Source organism: Pelodiscus sinensis, chromosome 25 (assembly GCF_052426305.1).
Source record: "Pelodiscus sinensis isolate ZL-2025 chromosome 25, ASM5242630v1, whole genome shotgun sequence".
NCBI lineage: Eukaryota > Metazoa > Chordata > Testudines > Trionychidae > Pelodiscus > Pelodiscus sinensis.
In genome coordinates this window covers 2,721,659-2,738,755 of record NC_143076.1, presented here as the reverse complement: position 1 = coordinate 2,738,755, position 17,097 = coordinate 2,721,659, and the positions used below count along the sequence as shown (strand labels likewise).

At 49.4% G+C, this 17,097-nt stretch overlaps 1 protein-coding gene across 1 annotated transcript in view; it reads right to left on the bottom strand.

Moving 5' to 3' along the window:
• EI24 (EI24 autophagy associated transmembrane protein) overlaps positions 1–11,499 on the bottom strand; it is an 89,219-nt gene extending 77,720 nt beyond the window's left edge. The window contains exon 1 of the mRNA XM_075909260.2: positions 11,351–11,499. The gene's annotated coding sequence lies outside the window, so the exon portion shown is untranslated. The remainder of the gene's footprint in view (positions 1–11,350) is intronic.
• Positions 11,500–17,097: the final 5,598 nt, after the last annotated feature.

Below are 17,097 nucleotides of genomic sequence, written 5' to 3'. Positions count from 1 at the left end.
TTACCACTTACTACTAATTTGCAGCATTTCTGAAGAAAAGGCATGACAATTGGAAAACACATCAATAACTTTTCCCCTATCCCTCTCCCTCTCAAAATAAAATAGATGGACACAGGGCCTCTAATGATTTGAAAATTGTAAAAAGCAGACTTTTGCACTAATGAAATAAAGTTTAACAAAACTCCCAGATTTTACTGTTGCAATCCATATAAAGGAATGTCTGCCATCTCTACGCCAACATCACTTGATTCCAAAACTATCAATTACAAGAAGGAAAGAGAAAAGCCCAAACTTCTGTCATTGCACAGATGTGGGAATCTGAGGGAGCCTGTACTCTAGATAGCTGCATTTTGTACTATCTCCTTTACAACATAAGTCACCATGAGCACATTACCCTAATGTTCTCTATGCAATAGAGCCCATAAAACAGTCAATTTAAGATATCTATCCTGATAATACCAAAGCTCTCCATGGGACTGGCCTCTAACTACACAACAGATTATTTCTTAAAAGCTGTGGTTAGGGATGCAGATTTGCTACAGATGCAGAAAATGTCACAGATACCAAGGGAAGGCTCTAGTTGAGTTACCCAACAACCTGGTGGCTATGTTTTTTGGAAAGCTAGCCCACCCTGTACTAATCCCAAGATGCAGTTCTTAAATCCTGTGGGGCTGGACCCAGCTCCCTCCTCCAGGCATTGCAATCTGGCACACAGGCTTGCAGCACCCTTTTGTAATGGCAGAGGGGCAAGGCCAATATGGTCATAATGCCACTCACTAAAATTTAGCCTGCTGTCCCTCCATCATGAAACAGAGGCAGAGGGGCTAACAGAATTGCCAGGCTCCAGTGCCGGGAAGAGCAGGGGTGGCTCCACACTCCCGGAAGTGTCGAGGCTTTGGGCAGAAGGGGAGGGACTGGGGTTAGCATCCTCCAACCCCCAGCTCTTCAGCGCTGCTACTGCACTCCAGTTAACAGCAGTAGCTGGGAGCCGTAGGCCTTTTTACGTCGTTGGGCCCCAGAGCAGTTGACCTCCTCCCACCCCCCCAAAAAAATTTGCCAAGCCAAATCTGACCGGAGATATAAGACGACATGCCATGTTTGGAGCTAGCTAAACTCAGCCCCATGAAACACCAAAGCCATTGCTATCCATGCCCAGGGTGACCATAAGGTAGGCTCACTATCAAGCCACAGGCCCAGCCCTCTGGGACAGGAGCCACCATGGAGGAAGAGGCCCTACAACAACAGCCTCCATTCCTCACCAGGATGGGATTAGAGGTGTGATGCCAGAGTGCTTGGCAGCAGCAGTGAAGAACACTGCTAGCCTATCACCTTAATGAGATATATTTCAGTTTCCTTTATACAGCAGACTTCCGATAATCCGGCACCTTTGAGACCCAGGGGGTGCCAGATTATCAGGAGGTACTCCGGCAGGGGGGCTGTGACGGATCTGGGGGGGGGGGGGGGGGCGCAGTGTCAGCGGGGAACGGTGCGGCGTGGGGCAAACCCTCCACCATTTTGCAGGGAGGCAGGGGAAGTCGCCAGAGACAGGCCAAGCTGGGGCTGCAAGCGGCAGCGGCAACTTAGGGAAGCAGCAGGTCAGAGCAGCTGGGGTGCTGCCGGGTTGGTCCCGCAGTACCGCCTCTCACCTCAGCGGCGCTGCGGGACCAACCCGGCAGCACCCCAAGTCCACCGCTGCTGAAACTGACGAGCGGCGGACTTGGGGAAGCAGCGGGCAGAGCAGCTTGGGTGCTGCCCAGTTGGTCCCGCAACGCCACCCCTCACCCCCCTGCTTGGCGCCCAGCAGCACTCCAGCTGCTCTGCTCCGCAGCTTCCCCAAATCTGCCACTCATCAGTTTCAGCAACAGCAGCAGACTTGAGGAAGCGGCGCGGAGCAGAGCAGCTGGGGTGCTGCTGGGGGCCGAGCAGGGAGGTGAGGGAGGTGCTGTGGGACCAACCTGGCAGCACCCCAGCTGCTCTGCTCCGCGCTGCTTCCCCAGGTCCCCCGCTGGTCAGTTTCAGCAGCGGACTTGGGGAAGCAGCTCGGAACAGCTCCAATTGTCCGGCTGGCCGGAGCACTTCCGGGTTCCAGTTGGTGCCAGACTATCAGGAATGCCGGACCACTGGATGCCGGACAATTGGAGTTTTACTGTACTGCTTTAAAAAATATCGCAAAAACTGTGATGTATTAAATTGACTAGGACTGCTCCATGATTTTCAATAAAAAGAGACTTGATAAATCTGCAGTCCCAGATTATAGTCCACCTGAAGAACAAAACTGTTGACCAACAGAAAAAATGTGAATGAGAAGACAAATCTTTCACAAGAGAAGATCCTTGACTTTGAAACCACTCCCACAAGACAGAAGAATGACGAAGGGCCTACATTCATAACTCCTAGATTTCCTATATGTCTCTCCAAAGTGACAAAAAGGAAAGTTATATGAAGGTTAATGAACTCCTAAACAAGAAACTATATGTGAAAAGTATTTAGGCAGCGATGAACAGTGACCCTGGTGATGTATTTGACAAGCAGAGTTCAGATTAGAATTGTGACTTGTTTTGCAAACATAAGCTTCTCCTTGCTCCATGGCTAAGGACCCTTTACACAGAAAGAACTAGTGTAGTCTATGTCAAATAAATCAATACTACAGGAGGTGAAGTGCAGGGTAATGAAGACACACAAAGGCTATGTCTACACTACAAGGTTTTTGCGCAAAAACCTGCGGAGCATCCACACCTCAAATTAGCTCTTGCACAATTAAACGGGCAGTTAAACAGCAGAACAGAGGGCTTTTGCCAGTGTAGGTAAATCTCCGTTTCTGAGGCATAACTGCTTTTAGCGCTACAGCTATTGCGCAAGAAGGCAAGTGTGGATGCTCCAGAGGGATTTCTTGTGCAAGAAACCCCTATGGGAAAACACACAGGTGCTCTGATGACCATTCTGTGAATGGCCATCAGAGCTTTTTTGCACAAGAGCGTCCATGCAGTATGGATGCTCTCTTGCGCAAAAGCACAAAGCTTTTGCGATGCGCTTTGAGGTGTGGATGTGTTATTGCACAAGAAGTTCCTGTGCAAAAACTCTTGCGCAAAAGGCTTCTTGCACAAGAAGCCTGTAGTTTAAATGTAGCCAACGTGACTTAGGGTGGTGTACACTGATGTAGCTACACCAGAACAAAACCCACCACAGGTGTGCATCACCAATGTAAAGAAAAACTTGTACCAGTAAGATTTCTCCTGGATTTGAATATTCTTTAGTATATTAGTTACTAATATTATTTAGTAACTTCATAACACAAAGTGTCACCACATAATAGTCTGTACTGTTATATTTTAGGTGAAATGTGCTGTGAATTTATTTTTTGCTTACTTTAAAAGAAGCAAAACTCATTGATTTTGTAGACTAAGAGAACTGGCATGGTTCTGTGGTATTTTGACCAAAAAATGAGTGTAACTTCCTAGTTAAAGAGTTTGTAGGTGCTAGCAGTGGTTCATGCGCCATACTGTCTTCATCTGTTTCTCCAGAATTTAAGCTCAAATTATTTTCTAGGCTTTCTGGATAGGAACAAAATCCTTTAAATATGTGACCTGCAGTGAGTCTAAAATAAAAGATGTGAAATCTAATAGTAAGTTAAATGTCAACATAGTTAACTATTTAACTGCTGAACATGTTCTCTAAATATTCAAATATTCTGAATCTGTGGATAAATCTGAGTACTACAATTATTCTTCAAAAATGTGGAGACAGACTGTAAAATTTTTAGGACAGCTGTGTTTTACAGAGAACACTATCGGCAACTAGACAACAATTTCTCAATGTAATCCAGCATGAGGCTTTTTTTAAACAACCCATAAAATCATCCAAAAAAAAAAAAGTGAAAAAATAGATGGCACTGTCACAGCCAAAGATCTCAACGTTAGGCTTAAAAGAAATGTTGAACACATGCTGAGTATCCTGAAGCCTAACTCTGTAGCCTCGAACAAAATGCAGGGAAATAACTGTTATTGTTGATGCTGAAAATTTGGAAGGAACTGAGTGAGACAGAGCTTAATTACAAGTGATAAAAAAAACGAATGGGACAAGCACTATCTCCAGCTCATTTTAAGAACATAAGAAGGGCCATAGTAGGTCAGACCAAAGGGCCATCTAACCCAATATCCCATCTTCCCAACAGGGGCCAATACCAGATGTCCCAGAGGGAGGGAACAGAACAGGTTATCAACATGTGATCCCTTTCCTGTCATCCATTTCCAGCCTCTGACAAACAGAAGGTAGGGACACCATTCCTACCCATCCTGGCTAACAGCCATTGATGGATCTATCCTCCATGAATTTTTTGAACCCTGTTAAAATCCTTCACAACATCCTCTGGAAAGGAGTGCCACACGTTCCTTGTGCTCCGTGTGAAGAAAAACTTCCTTTTGTTTGCTTTAAAATTTTCTTGCAAACATTTTCAATAGGCATGTTAAATATTGGTTAATTAAATAGTCAATTAACCTCATGAATTATTGGACTATTCTATAGTCCCCGGGGGTGGGGCCAGCAGCCAGTATGCGCCAGCCCCACTGCCAAGGAGCCCCCTGCCACTCTGCACTGCTGCCTCTGTATCAGAGGCAGCTGCGTGGGATGCCAATCAGGAGCTGGTCCATGAGGGAAGCCAATTTAAAAACCAGCTCCCCTCACAGCCTGGCAGTTAACCTGTGCTGCTGCTTCTGATACAAAGACAGCAGTGCAGGGTGGCAGCAGCCCATCCAGCATGAGGGTCTGAGCTCCCAGACCCAGCACGAGCCAGAACTGAACCAGGCTCCCTGCTCACCTAGCTCCTAATACACTTTAAATGCAGAGCTACAGCATAGGTAGGTCCCGGATCCGGCGCAAGCTGAGATTGAGCCAGGCTGCTGGCCAGACTGCTAAAAAATGTACTGGCGGGAGTAGGGAAAGAATGCGTCTAGTCTATAGCATTAACCATAAGCAAAAATTTATTGGTTGATCTACTACACTGTTACATCCCTAATTCTCAATACTCAGTATCAGGGTAAAACCTTAACTGCTAAAGAAGGGAAGTTGGCTATGACATAGGCATCCAGGAATCATCTCTCCATAATGCCAACTAGAATAGAATTCAAAGCTAAGGATGAACCATTCAAGAAATATAGGTTTGCCGATGATGTTTTAAAGAAAGTTACACCAGAGAATTGGTAGAAGTCACTTAAGCACTTGGATTCAGAGACTGTTGAAATGATCATTTCAATTTTAACAGCAGTAGAGTCTTCTGCCCATGCAGAAAGAATATTTTCTTCCTCTGGAATAATTCATTCCCAAGTGAGAAATCGTTTGGGACCTGAAAAAGCAAGCCTCATGAATAGGAGCTGCAAGGGAGAGTTTGACTTACCTGGAGAGCAAAGAAAGGGTTAAGCTAACTGAGGCTCTGCACCTGAGGGAGGGGGCTTTGAGCATTCAGCCAATGAAATGCAGAAAAGGAATATCAAATGAGAGAAGGGTTTTTCTTCCTTTGTTGTGAGTCAGAGCAGTTTTTCCCCAGGTATGGAGCAGGGGAGATGGACTCTCCCAGGAACAGACTCCTTACATTCATTAATACGTGTAAGTAAGAAAAAGTTTAGATAGTCCATCTGATTTTATTGTTTTCTTTGTTTGGGGGTTTGGAAATCATGTCTGAGCTGGTTAATTGTTTTTCTAACGATTACAGCCCAGGGAGAATCCTTGAGTCTATTTCAATTCATGGTTTTTAACACCTAGTCATCTACTATGCTTGAAACAGTGGTTTTGTTTTAATAATAATAGTGTTTTCTTTTTGTTTTGGTTAACCGGTATTGGTTGATTTTTGTGTCTCTAAACCTACATGCCTAAGGCTATGTCTACACTACAGAGGTTTATTTTGGAAAAACGGACGTTTTTCTGAAAAAACTTCACTTACATTCACACTGCAATCGCGTTCTTTCGAAAAAAATCAGGTTTTTCTGACGTTGGCAAACCTCTTTCTACAAGGAAGCCTTTTTCCGAAAGAGCTCTTTCGGAAAAAGGCATGTGTGAATGGGGAAGAGGGAGTTCTTTTGAAAGAAGAGGAAAGAGTAAAAAGCACAGGTGCCCTAGTGGCCATTCTGTCCATAGTAATCACAGCTTAAATGCGAGATAGCGTTCACACTGAATGGATGCTGTAGAAGCTGTAGAAACCATTTTCATATTTAGCTAGAAGCCATCTTGTTTATCAGAAACCATTTCAGCTTTTCTCTCAAGCACGTAGACCAGAGTGAACTTTCTGTCACCCCGTGAGAAGAGGCCTACAGGATGGGCTATTGGTATGTGTTAATTGGGCTGGTTGGGACAGGAGATGTACTCCCTCGTACCTGTCCGCCATCTTGTTGATAAGGCTTTGTTTTTCCAAATTTAATTGAGGATTTCTGTAATTGGATGCCCTGACGTCAGACTGTTTGGCTAAGGGTATAAAGATACTAGGATTGATTGTATTAGCAGCCTTACTGGGCCCGGCTCTGCTGTGACCACGTTTGGCTCATGCTGTGCTTTATTAATTAAGGCAGTTTGCTAGCTGCCTAAACACAGAGGAGCGTGTTTTTGCTTCGACAATGCTATCTTTCGAAAAAACAGATTGCTTTTCGATGAACTTTGAATGTGGACGCTTTCCTTCGGAAGAAGTTTTTTCAGAAGATCTCTTCCGGAAAAGCTTCTTCCGAAAGAAGCCTGCAGTCCGGGAGAAGCAGAGCCCCATTGTTCTGTGCAGATTATCTCTGTGTTCCCAATTCCAAGCATAACAGAGGTTGGGGCAGAGGAGAGAACTTTGGCTCAGGGAAGGGATTCCATGTGGTTTCTTCCTTGGAAAGGGTTTATTTTATATTTTTAGAGATACTTGGTGGAGGCAGCGATCAATTTTTTTTTTCCATCTCAGGGAAACTGAGACTGGACAAGTTTGTCTCTGGGATACAGATACAGGTTCTTATAGAATTTATACTACTCAAAGTGTCATGTTGGGAAATTGAGCCATGACAGCAAGAAAACTTGTTTTTCTTTTCCAGATTATGAACAAACGGGAAAATGAAGATGAAGATGACTGAGTTAGCTGCAGAAGTCAATATTTTAAGTTTTTTGTGATGACCTGACAGTTGATTTAATTTTTGTTTTTTTAAAAATTATTTCATTTAACTATTTTAGTTAAAAACAATTTTAACAAAAACAAACCTGATTTTAAAAAATGTGAATATTTAACTAAATTCAAAAATTCATATGCTTGTTTTGTTAAAAGAGTATATGTTTACTGTTGAAGAAAAAATTCAGAATACATAACATTGTTTTAATTAACTAAAACAATTTAAATGGGTCTCTGGTGATGTTCTCCTAATACAGCATAGCAAGAAAATCCTCCAAATATTAATGATTAATCTCTTGAATTGAAGATAATTAGCCTCCCAATGACTTCATAAATATCTGCTTCAATTACCTTTGGTAAATGAAATAACCAATCATTCATTTTCTGATATAGCTATAAAACTACTCTGAAAAGTTTTCAAAATAAATCACTGTAATAGTATGTACCTTCTAAAAATAAAACCTACATCTATCTCTGAGTTGTCAAGAATATATATTAAAGTTATAATAACCAACAACAATGCACTTTTGTGTAGATAACCGCAATTAAATCGAGTCTTGACTAGTGATTTAATCATGATTTACACCATGATTTAAATCAAATCCACCCTGCAACTGATGGAAGAATGCTTCCATGGACCTAGCTCCCATTGTTCGGGAAGTGGCATTCCCACAGTAATGGAAAAAGCTCCTTCCATTTGCGCACTCTGTATCTACACTATAGAGTGTAGATACCCTTAGAGGTACTCCAGAGAAGTCTGGGGGGGGTACATCAACACAACTGAAACGTGGAGAAAACTGAATTTTTGTTTTAAGTTTAACTGTTTAAGTTAACTGTTTAATTTTTGTTTTGTTTTAAGTTTTACAGCGCTTTATTATTTTTGTACTTTTTACACCCAAAAATGTCATTGCCTGCCAAGCTACAATTAAGTTGTTTAAACAAATGTGTTGCAATGGTAGAAAAAAATTGTGTATCTGAACACTGTAGGTACTGGGGGTACAGTCGACCTCCGACTTATACCCGCCTGACCTGCAACCCCCCGCATTTACGGCCGCCCTGCTCTGGGAGCTGCAGGGCCGCCTACTGCCCAGCAGTCCTCGACCGGCTCAGGGTGTCGTTCGCACCACGGGGCCGCCTACCACCCAGCACAGCCCCCAGTCGGCTCTGGGCACTGTTTACGCTGCGCAGCGGAGCCACCTACCGCCCAGCACAGCTCCTGGCTGGCTCTGGGTGCCATTCACTCCGCTGGCTCAAGGAAAAGCCACATAGAGGAAAAGCACACAAAAGACCAGATTTCATGGTCCGTGATGCATTCTGCATGGCTGTGAATTTGACCAGGCTCTAGCTATATTGTTGTAATGGTCTCTAAGGTGTCATCAATGACACACATTTATTGTTACAAGTCAATGTGAGCTTTTTGGCAAGTAAGCCAATAGACAACAGAAGCCCCTCGAGTGGGATGGGCCAAAGGACAGTATCATCCCAGTTAAGAATTCCAGGAATAAAGTTTTAAAAAATTTAAGTGTGAAAAATCCTGGACTGAATAAATTTCCAGGAATAAAAGGGACGACAGCTATCTAGAAAGAACAGTAGGGCAGGACTGGGCACCTAGGGCAGGGAGCAAAGCAGATTGTAGTACTGGAGCAGTGGAACCGGGGAGGATCAGGAAGGGGGAGCAAAGCTCGGTGTCTGGGGCTGGAAGAAGGGCACTAAGGGCAAAGAGCAGAATCGGTGCCTGGACATGTCAGGGCAGAGTGGGGGACAGAGCATGGTGCCTGGAGAAGAGAGCAACGTACCCAGGGCAGAGCAGGGGTGCAGGGACAGGAGCAGAGCACAGTGCCTGGGGCAGACTGTGGCGACCGGGACAGAGAATGGGGTACCTAGGGCAAAAAAAGGGGCTAACAAGGGGCAAGGAGCAGAACCAGTGCCCAGAGGTTGTCTATCATAGGAAGTGGAAGGGCAGAGCACAGTACCGGGGCAAGGAATGAGATACCCATGGTAAAATAGGGGGCAGGCAGGGAGCAGAGCTCATGCCCAGGGATGTCTTGATTAGGGCACCCTGAGCAGAGAATGAGTGACAGAATGTGGTGCCTGGGGCAGGGAGAGGGGTACTCCTGGGGTTTTCTGGGATACAGCAACTGGGGCAGGGAGCAGAGCATGGTGCCCAGGACAACGGATCGGTTACCCAGGGCAAAGTAGGGGACGAGACAGGGTGCAAGAAGAAGAACAGGTGCCCGGGCGTGACTTGGATAGGGCAGAAGGGGCACCTGGGAACAGGAGCACAGCGCAGTGTTTCTGGGATAGGGCAGGGCAAGACAGGAGAGCACAGTGCAGTGCCTAGGGTGTGTCTGGGATGAGGCAGGACGACAGGAAAGCACAGCGCAGTTACTGGGGTGTGTCTGGGATGGGGCAGGAGGACAAGGAACAGAGCACAGTGCCCGGGGTGTTCCTGGGATGTAGCAGGAGACCACGGGAGAAGAGTGCAGTACATGGGGAGGGGGCAGGGGAGCAGAGTATGGTGTCTGGTGTGTGTGGGAGGAGGCAGGAGGACAGAAACGCAGAGCTTACCGTGAGTCTTGGATGGAGCAGGAGAACATGGGAACAAAGTGCAATACCCGGGGTATGTCGGGGAGGGGGCAGGAGGACCGGGGAGCAGAGCACAGTGCCTGGGGTGCCTGGGAGGGGGCGGGGAAGCAGAGCGCAGTGCCTGAGAGAATCATAGAATCATAGAATAATAGGACTGGAAGGGACCTCGAGAGGTCATCGAGTCCAGCCCCCCGCCCTCAAGGCAGGACCAAGCTCCGTCTACACCATCCCTGACAGATGTCTATCTAACCTGTTCTTAAATATCTCCAGAGAGGGAGATTCCACCACCTCCCTTGGCAATTTATTCCAATATTTGACCACCCTGACAGTTAGGAATTTTTTCCTAATGTCCAATCTAAACCTCCCCTGCTGCACTTTAAGCCCATTACTCCTTGTCCTGTCCTCAGTAACCAAGAGGAACAAATTTTCGCCTTCCTCCTTGTGACACCCTTTTAGATATTTGAAAACCGCTATCATGTCCCCCCTTAATCTTCTTTTTTCCAAACTAAACAAGCCCAGTTCATGAAGCCATGCCCGGCGCGGGGGGCGGGGCGGGGGAGGGGGAAGCAGAGCGCGGCATCTGGGAGGGTTTGGGGGAGCAGAGCGCGGTGCCCGGGGGAGTCGGGGAGAGGCGGGGGGGGGGGGCCGAGCGCGGTGCCCGAGGGTGTCGGGGGGGGGGGAGAGGCGGGGGGGGGGGGGGCCGAGCGCGGTGCCCGAGGGTGACGGAGAGAGGCAGGGGGGCCGAGTGCAGTGCGCGAGATAGGAGCGCGGGGGGGGGGGGCGGAAGGAGCGGAGGGGGGCCGAGCGCGGTGCCCGGGGGTGTCGGGGAGGCGTTCCTGGGGCGGGGGGCTATGGGGCAGAGCGCGGGAGGGGTAGGAGCGGGGGGGGGCAGAGCGCGGGGGGGGCGGAAGGAGCGGGGGGGGGGGGCAGAGCGCGGCCGGGGGGTAGGAGCGGGGGGGGGGGCAGAGCGCGGCCGGGGGGTAGGAGCGGGGGGGAGCAGAGCGCGGCCGGGGGGTAGGAGCGGGGGGGGGCAGAGCGCGGGGGGGGGGTAGGAGCGGGGGGGGGCAGAGCGCGGGGGGGGGGTAGGAGCGGGGGGGGGGCAGAGCGGCGGGGGGGGCGGGGGGGAGCAGGGGGGGGGGGGGTAGAGCGGGGCGGGGCCGGGGGGGGGGTAGGAGCGGGGGGGGGGAGCAGGGGGGGGGCGCGGGGGGGGGCGGGGGGGGGGTAGGAGCGGGGCGGGCACAGCGCGGCCGGGGGGTAGGAGCGGGGGGGGGGCGGGGGCGGGGGGGGGAGGAGAGGGCGGGGCGCGGGGGGGGGGGGTAGGAGCGGGGCGGGCACAGCGCGGCCGGGGGGTAGGAGCGGGGGGGAGCAGGAGCGGGGCGGGCCGGCGGGGGGGGGTAGGAGCGGGGGGGGGGCAGAGCGCGGCCGGGGGGTAGGAGCGGGGCGGGCACAGCGGGGGGGGGGAGGAGCGGGGGGGGCCGGCGGGGGGGGGGGGTAGGAGCGGGGGGGGGCAGAGCGCGGGGGGGGGAAGGAGCGGGGGGGGGGCAGAGCGCGGCCGGGGGGTAGGAGCGGGGGGGGAGCAGAGCGCGGCCGGGGGGTAGGAGCGGGGGGGCGGGCACAGCGCGGCCGGGGGGTAGGAGCGGGGCTCACCGGCGGTTCCACGGCTGCGGCGACGGGCCAGGCCCCAGGCCACTCTGAGGCCGAACTCCCGCCTCCTCACGCCTACCGCGCCGGCCGGCCCAGACACACTGCGCATGCGCCCACAACCGCTTCAGGCGGGCAGTGCTTCTGGTGGCCGCCAGGGGAGCCCGCTGGGTGGCAGCGTCCTGAGATCGAGCATGCGCACACCGTTCTCAGCGGGGCTGCAGTGCATGCGGCTGCCGCAGAGGGAGCCCGCAGCCTTCAACTCCCCCAGCGGAGGCAAACCCGAAGCTCCCCACTTGGGAGGCTGGAGCTGTGGCTGGGAGCACCCGCCTATTGCAAGGTTCCAGGGCCACCCTTCTGCAGCCTAGTGCTGGGGCTGCCCAGGGTGCAGTGCACACAACAGCTGAGAGCTAACGGAGTTTAGGGAAGGAGTTCTCCAGGTAGAGCAGAAGCAGATACAGGAGTCTTGAGAGAAGTGGGTGTTGTGCTTGGGGCTTTCTTGCTGTGTGCTGAGCTTGTGTTTGTGAGTGAGGCTTGGTGTGTGTTCTTTTTTGTTTTATTGATTTATTTTCCCTTGTGTTTGAGAGTGAGGCTTTCCCCCCCCCCCACTTCCTCTTTGCCCTCCCTCTCCCCTTGATGGAGTTTGTGCTGTGATTGGTAGGGGCTATGATTGGCAGGTGGAAACTGCTGGCTTCTAATTAAAGTTTGAATTCTAGGGGGAGGGGCTTTCAGGCACTCCAGGGCTTTATAAGGCAGTGAGCAAGAGACCAAGGAGCATGTAAACAGGTGAGTGCTAACAGGGAGTTGGGAAAGGCATGAGATTCTCTTGCCTTTCTTTTTAAATCCCTTCTCCAGGACAGCAGCGATGGATGGTGATGGGTCTGCTGTTGTTACCTGCACAGCATGTGCCATGTTTGTCTTCTTCCTGGAAGAAAGAACAGATTTCATCTGCACGAAGTGCAAGATGGTCAACATTTTGGAAGAAAAAGTTAGAGGACTGGAGGCCCAAGTGTCGACCCTACGCTTGATCAGAGAGAATGAAGACTTCCTCGATAGAAGGCAGCGTTTAATCCTTCAAGCATGGAAGGCAGAGGAACCAGCGAGGGCAGTACGTGACCAAGACGAGAACTGGCAGCATGTAACTTCTAGAAGGGGAAAAAGGCCAGCACGGGAATCCCCCGATGCTATAGAGGTAAGTAATCGCTTTCAAGCTCTCTCCACAGGCTCTGCAGAGGTAAATTCTTTGGAAGGGACCTCACAAGGAAGAAACCAGAAGCGAACACCATCTACTGTAAGGCATGGGATACATAGCTCTAGGGATGGGGGTTCCACGGCCACCATCTCCAAAAGAAGAAGACGGGTGGTGGTGGTAGGGGACTCCCTCCTAAGACGGACTGAACCATCCCTCTGCCATCCGGACCTGGAATCTCGAGAGGTGTGCTGCTTACCGGGAGCTCGCATTCAGGATGTGACTGAGAGGCTTACCAAGCTGATCAAACCTTCGGATCGCTACCCCTTCCTGCTTCTCCACGTAGGAACTAATGATACGGCCGTGGTTGTGCAGGTGGTGTCGCAAACAGGGCTTTGGTTTCTTCAACCATGGGACTCTGTTCCGGGCACAAGTATTGTTAGGAAGAGATGGAATCCACCTAATGAAGAGAGGAAGGAGCATATTCACGGGAAGGCTTGCAAACCTAGTGAGGAGGGCTTTAAACTAGGTTCGTCGGGGGACGGTGACCAAAACCCTGAGGGGAGAGGGAAACTCAGATACCGGGAAGAAATGCAGAGAGGAAGGAGCAAGAAAGGAGGACCCCTGTCTCAAATGGAGAAGATCGGGCGATCAACTGGTTACCTGAGGTGTTTGTACACTAATGCGAGAAGCCTGGGCAACAAACAGGAAGAACTGGAGGCCATGGCCCAGTCCAAGAAATATGACTTAATTGGGATAACAGAGACTTGGTGGGATGACTCGCATGACTGTAGCGCTGTCATAGAAGGGTATAGACTGTTCAGGAAGAACAGGCAGGGGAGAAAAGGAGGAGGAGTTGTGCCATATATAAGAGAGCACTACGACTGCTCTGAACTCCAGTATAAAGAGGGAGAAAAACATGTTGAGAGTCTATGGGTTAAGATTAAAGGAGCAAACAACAGCAGTGATGTTGTGGTTGGTGTCTACTACAGGCCACTGAATCAGGTGGATGAGGTAGATGAGGTTTTCTTTGGACACCTGAGCGAAGTTGCCAGATCGCAGGTCCTGGTTCTCGTTGGGGACTTTAATCACCCTGACATCTGTTGGGGAAACCAATACGGCAGTACACAGGCAATCCAGGAAGTTTTTGGAGAATGTTGGGGATAACTTCTTGACACAAGTGCTGAAGGATCCGACTAGGGGCTGTGCGCAGCTTGACCTTCTGCTCACAAACAGGGAGGAACTAATAGGGGAAGTAGAGGTGGGTGACAACCTGGGAATCAGTGATCATGAGATGGTAGATTTCAGGATCCTGACCAAAGGAAGAAAAGAGAGTAGTAAAATACACACCTTGGACTTCAGTAAAGCAGATTTTGACTCCCTCAGAGATCTGATGGGCAGAATCCCCTGGGATCCTAACATGAAGGGGAAAGGAGTCCAGGACAGCTGGCAGTATTTTAAAGAAGCCTTATTGAAGGCACAGAAAGAAACCATCCTGACGCGTAGCAAGAGAGGCAAACATGGTAGGAGACCGGATGGCTTACAGGGGAAATCCTTGGTGAATTTAAGCACAAAAAGGAATCTTACAAAAAGAAGAAACTTGGACTAAAAACCAGGGAGGAGTTTAAATGTACAGCTCGAGAATGCCAGGGGGTTATCTGGAAGGCGAAAGCACAAATGGAATTGCGACTGGCTAAGGATGTAAAGGATAACAAAGGTTTCTACAGGCATATTAACAAGAAGAAGGTGATCAGAGAGGCTGTGCAGCCCCTAATAGATGAAGGAGGTAACCTAGTGACAGATGATTTAGGGAAAGCTGAAGTACTCAATGCGTTCTTTGCCTCTATATTCACGGACAAGGTGGGCTCCCGGACTAATGTGCTAAGTGATGCAAGGTGGGATGAAGATGGACAGCCCGTGGCGGGTAAAGAACAAGTTAGGAACTACTTAGACAAGCTAAATGTACACAAATCCATGGGTCTGGACTTAATGCATCCGAGGGTACTGAGGGAGTTGGCAACTGTCATTGAGGAGCCTTTGGCCATTATCTTTGAAAAGTCGTGGAGATCGGGAGAAATCCCGGATGATTGGAAAAAGGCAAATGTAGTGCCCATCTTCAAAAAAGGGAAGAAGGACGATCCAGGGAACTATAGTCTTACCTCGGTTCCTGGAAAAATCATGGAAGGGATCTTTAAGGACTACATTGAGACACTTGGATGAGAGGAAAGTGATTAGGAATAGTCAGCATGGATTCACAAAGGGCAAGTCGTGCCTGACCAATCTGATTAGCTTCTATGATGCGATAACTGGCTCGGTGGACATGGGGAAAGTCAGTGGATGTTGCATATCTTGACTTTAGCAAGGCTTTTGATATGGTCTCCCACAATATTCTTGCCAGCAAGTTAAGGGATTGTGGATTGGATAGATGGATGGTAAGATGGATAGAAAGATGGCTAGAGGCCTAGCACAGCGGGTAGTGATCAACGGCTCGATGTCAGGATGGCGGTCGGTTTCTAGCGGAGTGCCCCAAGGTTCGGTTCTAGGACCGGTTTTGTTCAATATCTTTATCAATGACCTGGATGAGGGGATGGATTGCACCCTCAGCAAGTTTGCAGATGACACTAAGCTAGGGGGAGAGGTAGATATTCTGGACCCTCTCTCTGCCCTCCAGTGTGACTTAGACAAATTGGAGGATTGGGCCACAAGAAATCTGATGAGGATCAACCAGGACAAGTGTAGAGTCCTGCACTTGGGACGGAAGAATCCCAAGCATAGTTACAAGCTGGAGACCAACCAGCTAAGTAGTAGTTCCCCAGAAAAGGACCTGGGGGTTACAGTGGATGAGAAGCTGGATATGTGTCAACAGTGTGCCCTTGCAGCCAAGAAGTCTGTCATATTAGGTTGCATTAAGAGGAGCATTGCCAGCAGATCCAGAGATGTCATTATTCCCCTTTATTCGGCACTTGTGAGGCCACATCTGGAGTATTGTGTCCAGTTCTGGGCTCCCCACTACAAAAAGGATGTGGACGTATTGGAGAGGGTCCAGTGGAGGGCAACCAAAATGATTAGGGGGCTGGAGCATATGACCTACGAGGAGAGGCTGAGGGAGTTGGGTCTGTTTAGTCTGGAGAAGTGAAGAGTGAAGGGGGATATGATAGCAGCCTTCAATTTCTTGAAGGGAGGTTCCAAAGAGGACGGAGAGAGGCTGTTCTCAGTAGTGACAGATGGCAGAACAAGGAGCAATGGTCTCCAGTTGTGGTGGGAGAGGTCCAGGTTGGATATTAGGAAAAACTATTTCACTAGGAGAGTAGTGAAGCACTGGAATGGGTTACCTAGGGAAGTAGTGGAGTCTCTATCCCTAGAGGTGTTTAAGTCCCGGCTTGACAAAGCCCTGGCCGGGTTGATTTAGTTGGGATTGGTCCTGCCTAGAGCAGGGGGCTGGACTTGATGACCTTCTGATGTCTCTTCCAGTTCTATGATTCTATAATAAGGGGATGGTTTGATGAGATAACATGATCTTGTTAACTACTTGACCATTCATTATCAGTGGGAAATAGATCAATGGAGGGATGATAGGAGTTGTTCTAGAGAACTTTCTGGGTGTCTGGCTGGTAAGTCTTGCCCATATGCTCAGGGTTTAGCTGATCACCATATTTGGGGTCGGGAAGGAATTTTCATCCAGGGTAGACTGGCAGAGACCCTGGAGGTTTTTCGCCTTCCTCTGTAGCATGGGGCACAGATCACAGCTGGCGGATTCTCTGCATCTTGGGGCCTTCAAAGTATTTGAAGGCTTTAATATCTGAGACATAGGTGAGAGGATTATTCTAAGAGGGGTGGGTGAGATTCTGTGGCCTGCACTGTACAGGGGGGTCAGACTAGATGATCATAATGGTCCCTTCTGACCTTAAAGTCTGAATCAACTTGTCTTGGTGCCCTGCATGCCACACTCCCTCCAGAGCCCTGCACTCATCATAGTTCAAGGTCAGAACACCTGAGTTCTATTTCACCCACTCTTCTGACTCACCATCACCTCACGCATCACTAGGCTTGTTTTCCTTCTCTGTCTCATAGGCTACATCTACTACATGCCTCTGACAACAGAGGCATGTAGTTTAGGCTACCAGGCATAGGAAAATGAAGCGGCGACTTAAATAATCGCCGCTTCATTTAAATTTATATGGCTGCTGCGCTAAGCCGATCAGCTGTTTGTCGGCTCAGCGTGGTAGTCTGGACGCGCGGGTGTTGACATCAAAGGCATTTGTCGACCACCCAGGTAAACCTCATCCCAAGAGGCATATCTGGGTGGTCGACAAATGCCTTTGATGTCGACACCCGTGCATCCAAACTACCGCGCTGAGCCGACAAACAGCTGATTAGCTGTTTGTCGGCTCAGCCCGGCAGCCATGTAAATTTAAATGAAGTGGCGATTATTTAAATCGCCGCTTCATTTTCCTATGCCTGGTAGCCTAATCTACATGCCTCTGTCGACAGAGGCATGTAGTCTAGACGTACCCATAGATTATCTTTTTTTTATACTGCTCTTCCTCAGATTCATAATTGTAGT